The sequence below is a fragment of the Ursus arctos genome, unplaced genomic scaffold (genome assembly GCF_023065955.2).
Source record: "Ursus arctos isolate Adak ecotype North America unplaced genomic scaffold, UrsArc2.0 scaffold_32, whole genome shotgun sequence".
NCBI classification, from domain to species: Eukaryota; Metazoa; Chordata; class Mammalia; order Carnivora; family Ursidae; genus Ursus; species Ursus arctos.
This window is the reverse complement of record NW_026623008.1, coordinates 10838202-10850628: the sequence shown is the minus strand read 5'-3', so window position 1 is coordinate 10850628 and position 12427 is coordinate 10838202.

The following is a 12427-nucleotide window of genomic DNA, read 5'->3' as shown; positions in this document are numbered from 1 at the left end:
TTCTAGGCGTCTGTAAAATTGTGGCGGGGTCCCGGTCTGGTTCAAGTCCATTTTACAGAAGAGCCAACCGAGCCCGTGGCCGTGTCAGGACGTAGGTGAAAAAAGTGGCCCCGATCAGCACGGAGTCCTCCTGTTTCCTCCCAGCAGCCATCACCAGACCCCATGCCTGCTCCTCCCTGCCCCGGGCACCCCCAGGCACCCCTCCCAGGCCCGCCTTTCTCGGGAAGTCTCCCTGTTCTGGCTGCGCGCACCTACTGCTGATTGTATCCACGGCTGCTCCCCAGATTGGTGCCAGGTCTTATGGGTTTGTTAAAGAATTAATTTTTATGGTTTTCTTTACAAACAAATCTGTGTCCATTGTTTACAAAAACAGGAAGGGAACTGGTGTGGAATCTTACGAGATACTGGTTTTGAGCTCACAGGAGACCGCTCTCTGGGGACACATTCATAGTAAGAGTGGGACCAACTCAGTCCTGTCTGCCTGGTCTCTCCCAGTCTAAAACCAAAAATCCTGCATCCTGGGAAACTTCTCATCCTAGGGCAAACTACAGAGTCATTGGAGGACCCTCAAGAGGGACTCATTTCCAATCATTAATGCTGTGGAGGTCTCAAATGATCAGGTTTTGGGCTTTGCAGATAAATAGGTTTATAGCATTGGATGGTAGGGCCTACATACAAAAAAAAAAAAAAAAAAAAGCAAAAATAAGATAAAAGACCCTCCTGGTCCTAAGGAACTCATTCTTAATGCCTGAGGAGTATCCTTTGTTTTCAAGCTCTCTGGACAAGGCCACCCTCTCGGCACCTTTCACTCAAAGAAATTGTGGGGGCCCAAGGAGGGGGACCCAGCTGGGGTTGCCTAGGTCGGCAGCCTCCTCCAGGCGGCTTCTGTCTAGCTCTCAGGAGGAAGGAGGGCGTTCTCAGACCCTAGGAGGGCACTGCTCTTAGTGGGGCCGGGTGAGCAGGACAGGGCCCAGGAGGCTCAGGGCTTGTCTGATTCTGAGTGGATCCAGTCGATGTAGCTGGAGACCCGCCTGAGGACGGGGCTTGTGGTAGCGGTTGCAGCCGAGGGAGCCCCGAAGCTGACCACACCGTACACTTCCCCCTGGCCAGTAGTCCCCTGGCAGTTGGGTGGCCTGCCACGGTCCCCCTGAGGAAGGCTGCCGTTCTGTCAGGAGGAACCTGAGAGCTTTTGTGGGGCCATGGGAGGGGAAGGGGCTGCCCATGAGAGCCCCGTGTTTCCCATGTTTGCTGTGAATTTATATCCTGTCCCACCCTGGGTTGTCGTGTTCCCTGAGGCCAGCCCGTGTGGTCAGAGCTCAAGACGACGCCATCATTACCAAGAGCTAACATGGGTTCTCTCTTGGTGCCTGGAATGGAGCTTGGCACTTTGTGTGCTTTCTCTCATTTAACCGTCACGAGAACCCAGGAGGTAAGTATTGTGAGCATCCCCGTGTCACCGAAGAGGAAGAACTGAAGCCCTCAGAGGTTGTGACTTGCCTGAGGCTGGTCAGGCGTTAAGTGAAGGAGCCCCAGGCTGGGAAAAATATTCTAATGAGATGAAAGTAAGCTTTCCCAATGGCCCCAGTGACACTGTCACCATCACCTCCGTCACAAGTACCATACCATGGCTACGAGTGACCAGGATTAGTAGTATCCTAATTCTCCACTTGAATTTAGGAGGCTTCTTATCAGATGCTAATCCTCATGGCAAAGATTTATTCCTCTTTGACAGATGGGGAATTGAAGCCGAGAGAAGTTTCGCGACTTTCCCAAGACGACTCTAATGAATATTTAACACGTATAATATTGTACCACGTAAAAAGCATTTTCAAATCTCTTTTAGTCTTTACCCACTGTCTTTCCATTTTACAGAGGAGGAAACTGAGGCTCTAGGGTGGCTTGCCCAGGGTTATATAGCTCGCGGCCCAACAGCTGGGACTAGAAGCCCAGCATTTGGACGTTTCCCTGGCTCTTGCTGCCTCTGAGGAACTATTTTCTGCCCCGGTGTTTTCTGCGTAAATGAGCAAGCCTGCTTGCTCCGCTTGTGTCTTGATAAGCCCGAGACACCTCCCCCACTTCTCACTTCCGCTGAGTTTCCGTGCGTCTTTGTTTCTGCAGATAAGCTAGTCAAGACGGTGCTGTTAATTTATTTGCATGTATGTGTGTGGACCTACTTCTGGAGTAATATGTGACTTACAGGTTTGTATCAGGTTTGTATCATTATGAAAAAGCAGTCATCTGTATGAGTCTGTTTTTTTTTTTATTTTATTTTTTTAAGATTTTATTTATTCATTTGACAGAGAGAGAGGCAGCCAGTGAGAGAGGGAACACAAGCAGGGGGAGTGGGAGAGGAAGAAGCGGCTCCTAGCGGAAGAGCCTGATGTGGGGCTCGATCCCAGATCGCCGGGGTCACGCCCTGAGCCGAAGGCAGACACTTAACGACTGAGCCACCCAGGCGCCCCTATCTGTATGAGTCTTGAAAGAGTCTTCCTAACCTCTGATGATTTTGTGAGAGAAGGGCAGGTTCTCCATGGCCTACCGTGGTTGGATTTCTGATGGTTGGAGGGGTTTTGTTCTGTTTTGTTTTGTTTTGTTTTAGAGAGGTGGGGGAGGAGCAGAGGGAGAGAGAGAATCGTAAGTAGGCTCCACGCTCAGCACGGAGCCCGATGTGGGGTTCTATCTGTCAACTCTGAGATCATGACCTGAGCAGAAATCAACAGCCGGGTGCTTAACTGACCGAGCCACCCAGGTGCCCCTGACTTTTGGAGTTTATATCAAAAGGAGACTCACACTCAGCGAAATCAGGTGGCACGTGAGACAGGGAAGTTTTGAGGTTGGGAGTGGAGCATCTGATGAGGGCTCCGGGGGCCTTTGCGGAGTGAATGCTCTTTGGGATTCTGACCATTCTGACCTTGGGCCATACAAAGGGACTTCTTTGCCTGATGTCATGTGGTCCTTATAACCCTCATTTCATCTTAGTGGCCATGACAACAGCAAACAGACGACAACTAGTAGGTCCCAGACACTGGTTTAAGTGCTCCCCATGGATTATCTTCTCTAATTCTCTTCCCTGTGATGCGGGGGCTTTTATGATCCCCATTTCACAGATGAGGAATCTGCAGTGTGGACAGAGGCTAAGTAACGTGCCCACAGTCACACAGCCAGGAAGTGGACGAGCTGGAGTTCGAACCCAGGCGCTTTGACTTCTTATCAGTCTGTGCTCTCCTGCCTCTCCCAGGCAGCCACCACTTCTTCCAGATGCCCTGGGATGGTGAATGTCAAGAGCCCCTGACTGGATAGGGGTGACCTGGCCTCCTTTCCCTCCTGAGCCCTGGACTCCCAGCGCCTTCCCCAGTTCGTGAGGCAGCAGGCGTGGCTGTCGGGTAGAGAATAGCCCAGCTGGCTCTTGATGGCCAGGGTTGGCCAGTTTGAGCTGGGTAGCGTGGTTCCTGGGTCGGTACAAAGGCAGAGCACAAAGAGTTGACTGTTCCTGCCCCAGTTTTATTTCTGATCTAGCCCCAGCTGGCACCATCGAACCCCGTCCTCGGCCAGGCTGATTGCAAATCTTCCTTCTGTTGGGGCTACAAGGGATTGGATCAAACCCCAGGACTGCATTTTGTCGCTGGTGGAGCTGGGAGCCCTGGATACCCTCAAGCCCTTTCATGGGACTGCTCAGAAGCGGTGGTCTGGACAACAGTCCCAGCGGACCTTCCTCCTGGCCCCCGTCACTGAGGGAGGGAACCTTCCAGATGGCGCAACCCAGCCGCCACCGTGTGTCTGTAGCCTCACCAGAGACCCGGAGTGAGAACCGTCCAGTCGAGCTCACTCAGTTTTAAGTCATCAAGTTTTGGGGTGATTTGTTACCCAGCAATAGGTAACCAGGAGAGCGACACTGATGGATAGGACAGATAGTGACGGTCCTTAGGGCTGATGGGCTTCTCAGTTCCAATGCACATTCTCAGCCATCCCTCCCATAGTGTCACTTCATATACCCTCTATTCCCACTGGACTGCTCTGCTCGCTGCTCCAGGACCACTGTCCCTGCCGTGACCAGTCCCTCGTCTTGGCAGTCCTCTTGACCTGAAGAACCCCCTTTCCACTCTCTGCCCCCCCACCTCCTCCCCATCTCTCAAGGCCTTCCCTGACACACGCTGTGTCATTTCATAGCATTCCAGTGTCTTGTCTGTGTGTGTCTCACCTAGTTGACAAGTCCCCTTGAGGGCAGGGACTGGGTCATGCCCCGGGGACCCCCTATACCCTCTGTGAGCCATCATGAGTGCTGGATCACAGGAGGCTGACTCAATGAAGGGACGCTGAGGGTTATGGTCACAGGGCATCCTCCCGCTCTCTGTGGGTCTGTGATGAGGCATCTTCTGGAAGATTTGGCAGAGTGAGCCCTCTGGGTAGCCATTCAGGAGCAGCAGCTTGGGCTGAGAAGTGGCTGTGCGTGTGGATGAATTATGCAGATTCAAAGGGATGGCTGGAGGCCCTTCTGGAACTGCAGACCTGCTGTCCGGACTGGGAGAGGAGGGCTAACATCACCTCTGGCTTCTGGGAAGGTGATGTGGGGAAGCAGGGAAAAGGGAAGCTCACTCTCTGTCTCCAGGGGGGGAGATGACGTCCATGATGATAAAAAGCACTGAAGGCCCGCTGAAAGATCTGGCTCCCTGCTAGGTACATCACACCTCACTTAAGGCTCCTTTCTAGATCTGCGACTTCGGGCAAGTTCTGTAACTTCTCTAGGTCAGGGTTCCCTGGCACATGAAACGAGGGTAATAGTAATGCCTCTTGCCTCAGGCTGCTTGAGAAGTACGTGAGCTGGTTTACTAGCTGGGGAAACATTTAGCGCAGTGCCCGGCTCAGGGGAAGTGTTAAGTGTGCGTTTGTATGATCGACAGAGAACTCACTGGAAAGGCATCCTGGAGTGCACGGTTTCTGGAGGGTTGGCGACCCTCAACATTCCCACCTATCCCAATGGAAGACCCAGTTGGCTGGGCACAGATGCCAAGGTCACAGGAACGTGGGAGTAGAAAGGGGAGTCCCCTGAGCTGCAAGGAGCTGCTCAGATTTAGGGGTGGCCCTAAACTCACAGGGCTGGGGGCCTTGTGTGCCTCACTCACGGCTATTTCCCGGATGCCTAGAACAGGGCCTGGCACATAGTAGGTGCTTAACAGGTGTTTGCAGAATGAAGGCGAGAATAAACCCATGGCTCTGCATTTTCTTTAGTGCTGCCTGGATCTCGGGTGAGTGATCACAGAGGAAGCCTGATGGTCCAGCAAACATCCCTTGGCCCTACTATGTACCCCTCCCTAGCTTGGGGCTACAGATTCAGGGGCAAGTCAGCTACAGCCCAGTCCTTGCAAAGTCCTGGCTGCATCTCTAATGCGGCGGGCTGGGTGCCTGCATGGGGGTTGTACCGTGACAGCGGGAAAGGGCAGGAGTGAGTGGTTGATTCTGCCCTCCTTTTCCCCATTTCCTGGGGCCATTCCCCACGGTCTCAATGGCTCAGATGCACCCCCCAGCGCCGACACACCGGTACTGCACGATTTCGGCACCAGCATGCCCTCGCGTGCAGAGCTTCTGCTACTCGCCAGGCCCCTTTCCGTGTGCTTTACAGGCATTGCCCCACTGATCCTCACACCAGCCCTGGAGGCAGGCGCTGCTGTCACCCTCGTTTTACAGAAGAGGAAACTGGGGCACGGAGTGGCGAGGAAGTCACGTGCAGCCAAATGTCATTATTCGTATCTAAGACCCCAGGCTCCCGGAGCTCAGCCCCTAACCACGACTCCACACTGCCCCATGGCCACTTACGTCCACAAGCTCCCTATGTGCTGGTGGGGTGACCCGTGCATCTCTGCGTGTCCAGCACCCACCAGGGCATATGGTCCATGGGGGTGGTCAGCAAAGGTGTCAGGTGAGCACAGGAGGGTATGCGTGAGGAAAGGTGGGCGGGGGAGGGGGGGCTCTCCCGTTTTCCCTGGGGGGTGGGGAATACTTGCCAGGAGGCCTCCAAGGGCTCTCAGATGCTGGCCATCCCCCTGTGCACATTACCCCAGGATGTCCCTGCAGGGTATTGGGGAATCTTTGAAAGTGTAAACGGTCTTGTTGGGAGGGGTCACTGGATGGGCTGTGTCCTCCTCCACCACCAGTTGTGGGGCTTGCAGACCCATCCCTGTGTTCCCAGTTCTTGGCATGGAATAGATACTCGGTCAGTGAGCGCCTGGGACAAGCAGGGGGCCTGCAGGCTTAGCCCGCTCTGACAGCTGGCTCTGACAGTCTTTGCCTCTCTCTCTCTCCTGGTTCCCGCCCCCACTCTCACCCCAGGCATCTCTGGGGCTGACTCTGCCTCCAAGAACCAAAGGAGGGCAAGGGGCTGTGCTCACTGCCTCCTGCAAGAAGTGCCCCCCCTCCCCACAGCCTCTGCTCCGCATCTGTGCTCCTGCCAACCCAGCCTGCAAGTGCACTCGGACAGAAGGTGCCCTTTGCAGAGCTCGTTGAGTTCCAGTCCTCTGAACACTGCAAGCCTGGGGACCTTGACACCAGCGAGCTGGGCTTGTCAGTGGAGAGGCTGTGCCTGCTGAGCACCATGGGGTGGGGCCCGGAAGAGCTGGGAAACAGGGGGCGAGCTAGAGGGTCAGCTCCCATGGTCCTTCGCTCTTTCTGGCCCCTCATGGGCAGGGACCCTCCAGGGGCCTGGCTTTGGACAATATTGGGATGGGCCCAAGTAAGCCTGGGAATTTTTCTTCCCCAGGGACAATCAGTTCATTATAACATCATACCTCTAACTACGTAATAATTATAACCGCATCATACTAACTATAAACTATAATAGAAAATAAAAGTTACAATAATATAAACTATTATTACAGGGAAATGAATTGGACACAAAGAAAATAGGAGGCATTTGCCCTCAGGGGCATTTTCTAATCGAATCTCCCACCTCTCATTTTTAAGGGGGAAACTGAGGCTCAGAGAGGAGTAACTTGTCCAGAGTCCAACTAGTTAGTAAGAATTCAGAACAAGAAGCCAGGACTCCTGACTCCCGGCCTCTGTTCTTTCCCCACCCCCTCGCAGAGCTCATAAATTAGGTGGGAGAAGGGGCAACTCTGGCATTGGGGGGGGTCCCTCTGATGTAGATAAGCAGAGGTCGTAGGCGGGAGGAGGACAGGTGAACAATGAATGTCACAAAGCCTTTTCTTTCCCTCGTGGGTCTTTTTATTTTTTTAAGATTTTAATTATTTATTTATTTATGTATGTATGTATTTATTCAGAGATTGAGAGAGAGTACAAGCAGGGGGAGGGAGAGGGACAAGCAGACTCCGTGCTGAGCATGGAGCCCGATGCGGGGCTCGATCTCACAAGATCATAACCTGAGCTGAAATCAAGAGTCAGATGCTCAACCCACTGTGCCACCGAAGCGCCCCCCTCCCCTTGTGGGTCTTTGTAATGGTGACCGCTCACTTTCATTGAGCACTTACTAAATGCCAGGCCCTTTAACGCATCATCTCATTGAATCCACACTCAATTGTCTGCTCTTTTTGGCCAGGGATGACATTGAGCCTTGGAGAAGTCATTTAAGTCTGTCATGGGAACCCAGTTCCAGATCGGGAGGCCACATCTAGTACCCACAAGAGGGCAGGACGTGGGTCTCCTCCTCCCCACAGTCCCCTCAGTGCCCTGGCCACGTTCCAACTTGCAGAGATGCGCGAGGGCTGGCGGGGCGAGCGGGCTGGTGTCTGGGGAACAGCGGTCACCCGATGCGGCGGGCAGCTGTTAGGGCCCAGCTGTTGGCTGTCGGAGACCCCGTGCAGGTGCAGCGCTCCCGCCTCCGGGCTGAGCTGCAGGCGCTCTCGCAGCCCCAGGACGGGCCTCTCAGCTCACTGGAAAAGATATTATTTGTGGCAGCGAAGTGTGGCCAAAAGAGCAAGGATTGAACCAAATGTAAATCCCCACTTTCCCTCAGGCTAACTGGGTGATTTTGGGGCATTTATATAACCTTTCTGAGCCCTAGTTACCATATTTGGAGAATGGAGATCCTGATACCCACCGTGCAGGGCTCTCGGGATGATTAGTAATCAAAACTAATGCTTTGTCTGATCATTGAGCACTTACTGTATACCAGACACTATTCTGAGCTCAGGATGTGGATCAGCTCACATCATAATCACAGCAGTCCCGTGAGACACTATTATTGTGCCCATTACACAGATGAGTAAACTAAGGCGGCCCACAGAAATTTGCATGATATGGTCCATGCCATAAAGGCCGTTTGATATTTTTAATATTACCCACTGAGAAATTTAAATTGAGCGCTCCTGGTCACGCAGCTGGTACGTGGTGGAAGAGGGATTCCAGCCCAGATCGTCTGGCCCCAGAAACGTGGTTTGGAAACTATACATCTTACTTTAGTTTTAAAGCACCTAGCCCTTATTTTTGAGTGCCTGGTGGATTGTAACCGAGGGCCGCAATCATGGGTGAGTGGAGAATAAAGAGGCCTCTCAGGAATTGCTGAGCTGAGTTATATGAGTCCTGGCTTTGTTTAAAATTTTGGTATATTGTTCATCATGGGTTATTTTAGCATTAAGTTTGATTAAAAAATTACATTCATATAGTATTCATTTTGGTTACTGAGTTATGCGGTACCCCTTAAATTTTGCCCCAAAGTGAGTCTCTCGCTTGTCTCATCCTTGTCCCCACCCTACTTGACCTGCTCATCCAGCCCAGTAAAAAAAAAAAAAATCTCCCAGGATAGCAGAAGCAGGGAATGGAGAGAGACTCTTCCAAGACTAATGGGTTCCCAAGGCAAGGGTTCATCTGTATGAGCTGCGCTCACTGGTCCAGAGGCTGGGGCAATCTTTTCGTAGGCAGCACCAGTTGGATCTCAGCACAAAGGTGACCTCTGTTATGGGGGTGGGGGGGCAGGTAGATGGCTCCTCTTCCAACTTCCGAGAGAAAATTTACTGCAGGAGCCTGAGAAGAGGAGGAGCGCTGGCACGCACACAGAACGAAGTTATACATTGTGAAATATCAGTCCTCATTCTGAGACTGAATCCCTCTTAATTGAGAGGCTGGTGTGGAGGTTGTCCATTCACCCCCTTTTGGCTCCTTTGTTCCCAAACGGCTCACACTGTCATTATGTAAATTGATTAAGCATGTAGCCAATGAAACGGGAGTTCAAAAAGCGAGTTGTGATTTATGCAGAAACGAAGTGAAATGCTTGGGAGAGACTGGATAACCGTGACCTTCAAAAATTGCTACGGGATTAGCGGTCTGTGAGAAAGCTGAAACTCTGGGAAGGAAGGTTGTAAAAATCAAGAAGGGCTCATGCATATTGCTTTGTGCGTGTCTCAAAGTCATTGTGCTACTTTAAAGAAATGGAATTAGAGGTGATATATGATGGCAGTGGTTTATAGAAGAAAGAAAGTGAAGAACTCAAAGGATTGACGAACATATATATATTTACAAGTTTTAAATTAAAATGTTTAAAGAGTATGTGTGATTTGTAATAATTTCTCTCTAGCCAACTTTTCACTTACTCAGTTCCAATCACCTCAGATAAGAGAGATTTTCCTGTATTTATTTATGTCAGCCTCCATATATCCTTTGGGAGTCCCACCACTAAAGGTCCTAGTAACTTGTGTCTTTGCAGCACCCAGCATTTTCGCCTCGATATCACTGTGATTATTCCAGGGCAAGGAAAACATTTACTTTCATTGGTAACATGTTTGCCTGTAGGGGTAAAGTCATTTGCATAAACAGCACTGATTGGTTCCTTAAAGCAAGGAATATTTGCATAGGCGGTGAGAATGGTTCATAGGCTAACTACATTTGTAAGCCAGCATGTGGCTGGTCCCCAGGGTAAGACTACTTGTGAATTTGTGCATTATGGGTAGTGGAGTGGGGCCGTTCCTCCCCCAAGCTGGAGAAGGCACCTCTCCCTCCAACTCCAAGGTTGACCACGGCCACAGAAATGTATTTTATTGGTGGATCTTCCTGATCTTTGCCAGTGCCACAGACCACACGGTGGGGGCAAAGGGATGATGTGAAGTAGGTAAGCGCAGGCAGGGAGGAAGAGGAGTGTGGGTTTATTCACCTTCCAGGGCCAGCTGTTGGGCTTCACTTTCAGCTGGGGCAGTTGGGGTCCCTAAGTGGAGAGCCTACAGCTGAGAGTTCTAAAAAGAGAAAGGGTTTTGGGTTTAGGAAGTAGTGACCGATTCAAACAATATAACCTACGCTTGCTGTATTCCCAAACCCAAAGGAAAAAAAATCCATGTTCTGGAAGGATTCCAAGAAGTCATAGAGTCCTGCCTTTTGCTCTACCTCTTTGGAACTTCCATCCAGCTTTCTTATGACCACAGGACAGAGTCCAGTGTGGGCAAGGAGGTCCCCAGTCCACTGGGGAACTGGGAAAGGGCCTCTGGGTGACGGGGCTTCCCTCCAGCCACCAATGCAGATGGTGGTAGGGCCCTGAACAAGGAGTGTCTGTAGGAGTCCTGTTAAGTGTGGCTCTGCTTCAGGCTCTGGCTTTATGAGTGGGCTTACAGGCCAGAGATATACTAGGAGTACAGAAGATGCGGATTTTCTCAAAGCCAAGTGGAACAAAGGGCCTGTGTGCAAATATTTTTTTCCATTTCTCTTCCCACCTGTCACCCTGGAAATACTTTGAAAAAGATGCCAAAGGTGGATATTGAAACATGGGTTCTATTTGCTTTCAAGAGATTGTTATGTGTTAAAGAAGGAGGGAAAATATTGGTTGTCAGTCCATGGAGTTGTGTTTTCAAAGAAAAGATCAGGATATCATGCTGAAGAGAAAGCTCTCTAGGCTGTTCCCAGTGGGGCTGGCATTCCTGGCCAGGGGACACATGGCCATTCTGGAGACATTCTCAGTTGTCATGGCGGGGCCTGGGGCACTACTGGCATTTCCGGGGTAGAGACGAGAGGGGCTGCTAAACATTGTGTGCCCACAATGCACAGGGCAGCCCCTCGCAAGGAATGATCCCGCCCCCAATGTCAATGGTGCCAAGGTTGAGGATTCTGTTCTAGGTTGTGCCATGGCACGCCGTGTGACCTAGTATGAGTCACGTACGTCTCTAGGCTGGGGGCCTGCCCATTGGTGAAACAGGGAGAGAAATGTTGCAACATCATGGTGAGGATTTGAAAATCACAGGGAATGCGCTTACACGAGAGGAGCACAAGAGGGATCCGATGATTGGGGCTTGACAGCGCCAGCCATGGGGTGAAAGAGAGAGTGCTAACAGAGGAGGGCTTGGTTGGGATGGATCAGGCGTGTTTTACTGTCTGCTCCCAAGACAACAGCAGTCTGCACCTTCTCCGATAATTTCGACTTCCAAATGGGGTCAAAGCAGGACCTTCTTAGAAAGGGGGCTGACACTTGCCAAATACCACGTACATGTCAGATGTATTGGCAACTCTTATTTAAGCTTTACAAGACCCTGCAAGAGGGTTCCATATATTGGACGAGGAAGCTGAGGTTCAGAGAGGTAAAGTGACTTGCTCAAGATCACACAGCTCCTAAGGCAGAATAGGAATGCCAACCTAGGTTGATCTGTTTTCAAAGTCCCTTTACTTGATGCCACTGGTGATGGCCTTCTGAATCTCGTTCTGCAATAAGCCCCTTGTTTTTGGTGGGGGAAGGGTGGAGAAGATGAAGGGTTTCCTCACTCTGCCTTAGACTCTCAGTCTTCTTGCTTGTGGTCAGAGCCCAGTGCCAGGCAGGCCAGGGAGACAGCCCTCCTCTGTGACCATAGCCGGAAAGTCAGAGAAGAAAGTGGAAGTCAGCAGTTAAGACCTGGGCTCAAGTCCTCACTGAGTCGGATTTGAACATTCTCTCTTGGACAATTCACTCACCTTATGGGTCTTAGTTTCCTCGGTCACCATCTGGGCCCGGTCCCGGTGTGAGACCCCTTGATCCCCTGAGCTCAGGATTGATCCCCTGAACTCAGGACTGACCTCCTAAGGTCAGAAAAGTCCTAGAGGCTTCTGCCTGTTGATATCATCTTTTAGACACTAACTAATGCATTGCAGGAACAAGAAAAGAAACGTTTGGGGACCACGCCTGCCCGGATGAATCAGAAATTCCCCGACAGTTACCTCAGCTTTGTTAGAATGTTACACCCCTCTCTGAATATTCATCTCAAGCCCTAATAAAAGCAGCCTACTGGGGAGTCCTGGCTTGGGAAGCTATTCCCCAGTGACCTCCTTGTTTGTACAGATAAAGTGACTTTTGCCTGCTGTAGGCTCGGTCTCTAGTGCACCAAGGAACGGGCCCACTTTGGTCCAGCAACGGCCCCGACTGCAGGATTGCTGTAAGGCTTAGAAAACCAGTGTGAAGAGTTTTGTCATTACCCCAGGGTCACTTGAAGGTGAGGGAGGCTGGGGTGCAGAATCAGGTTGGACGGGAAATCAG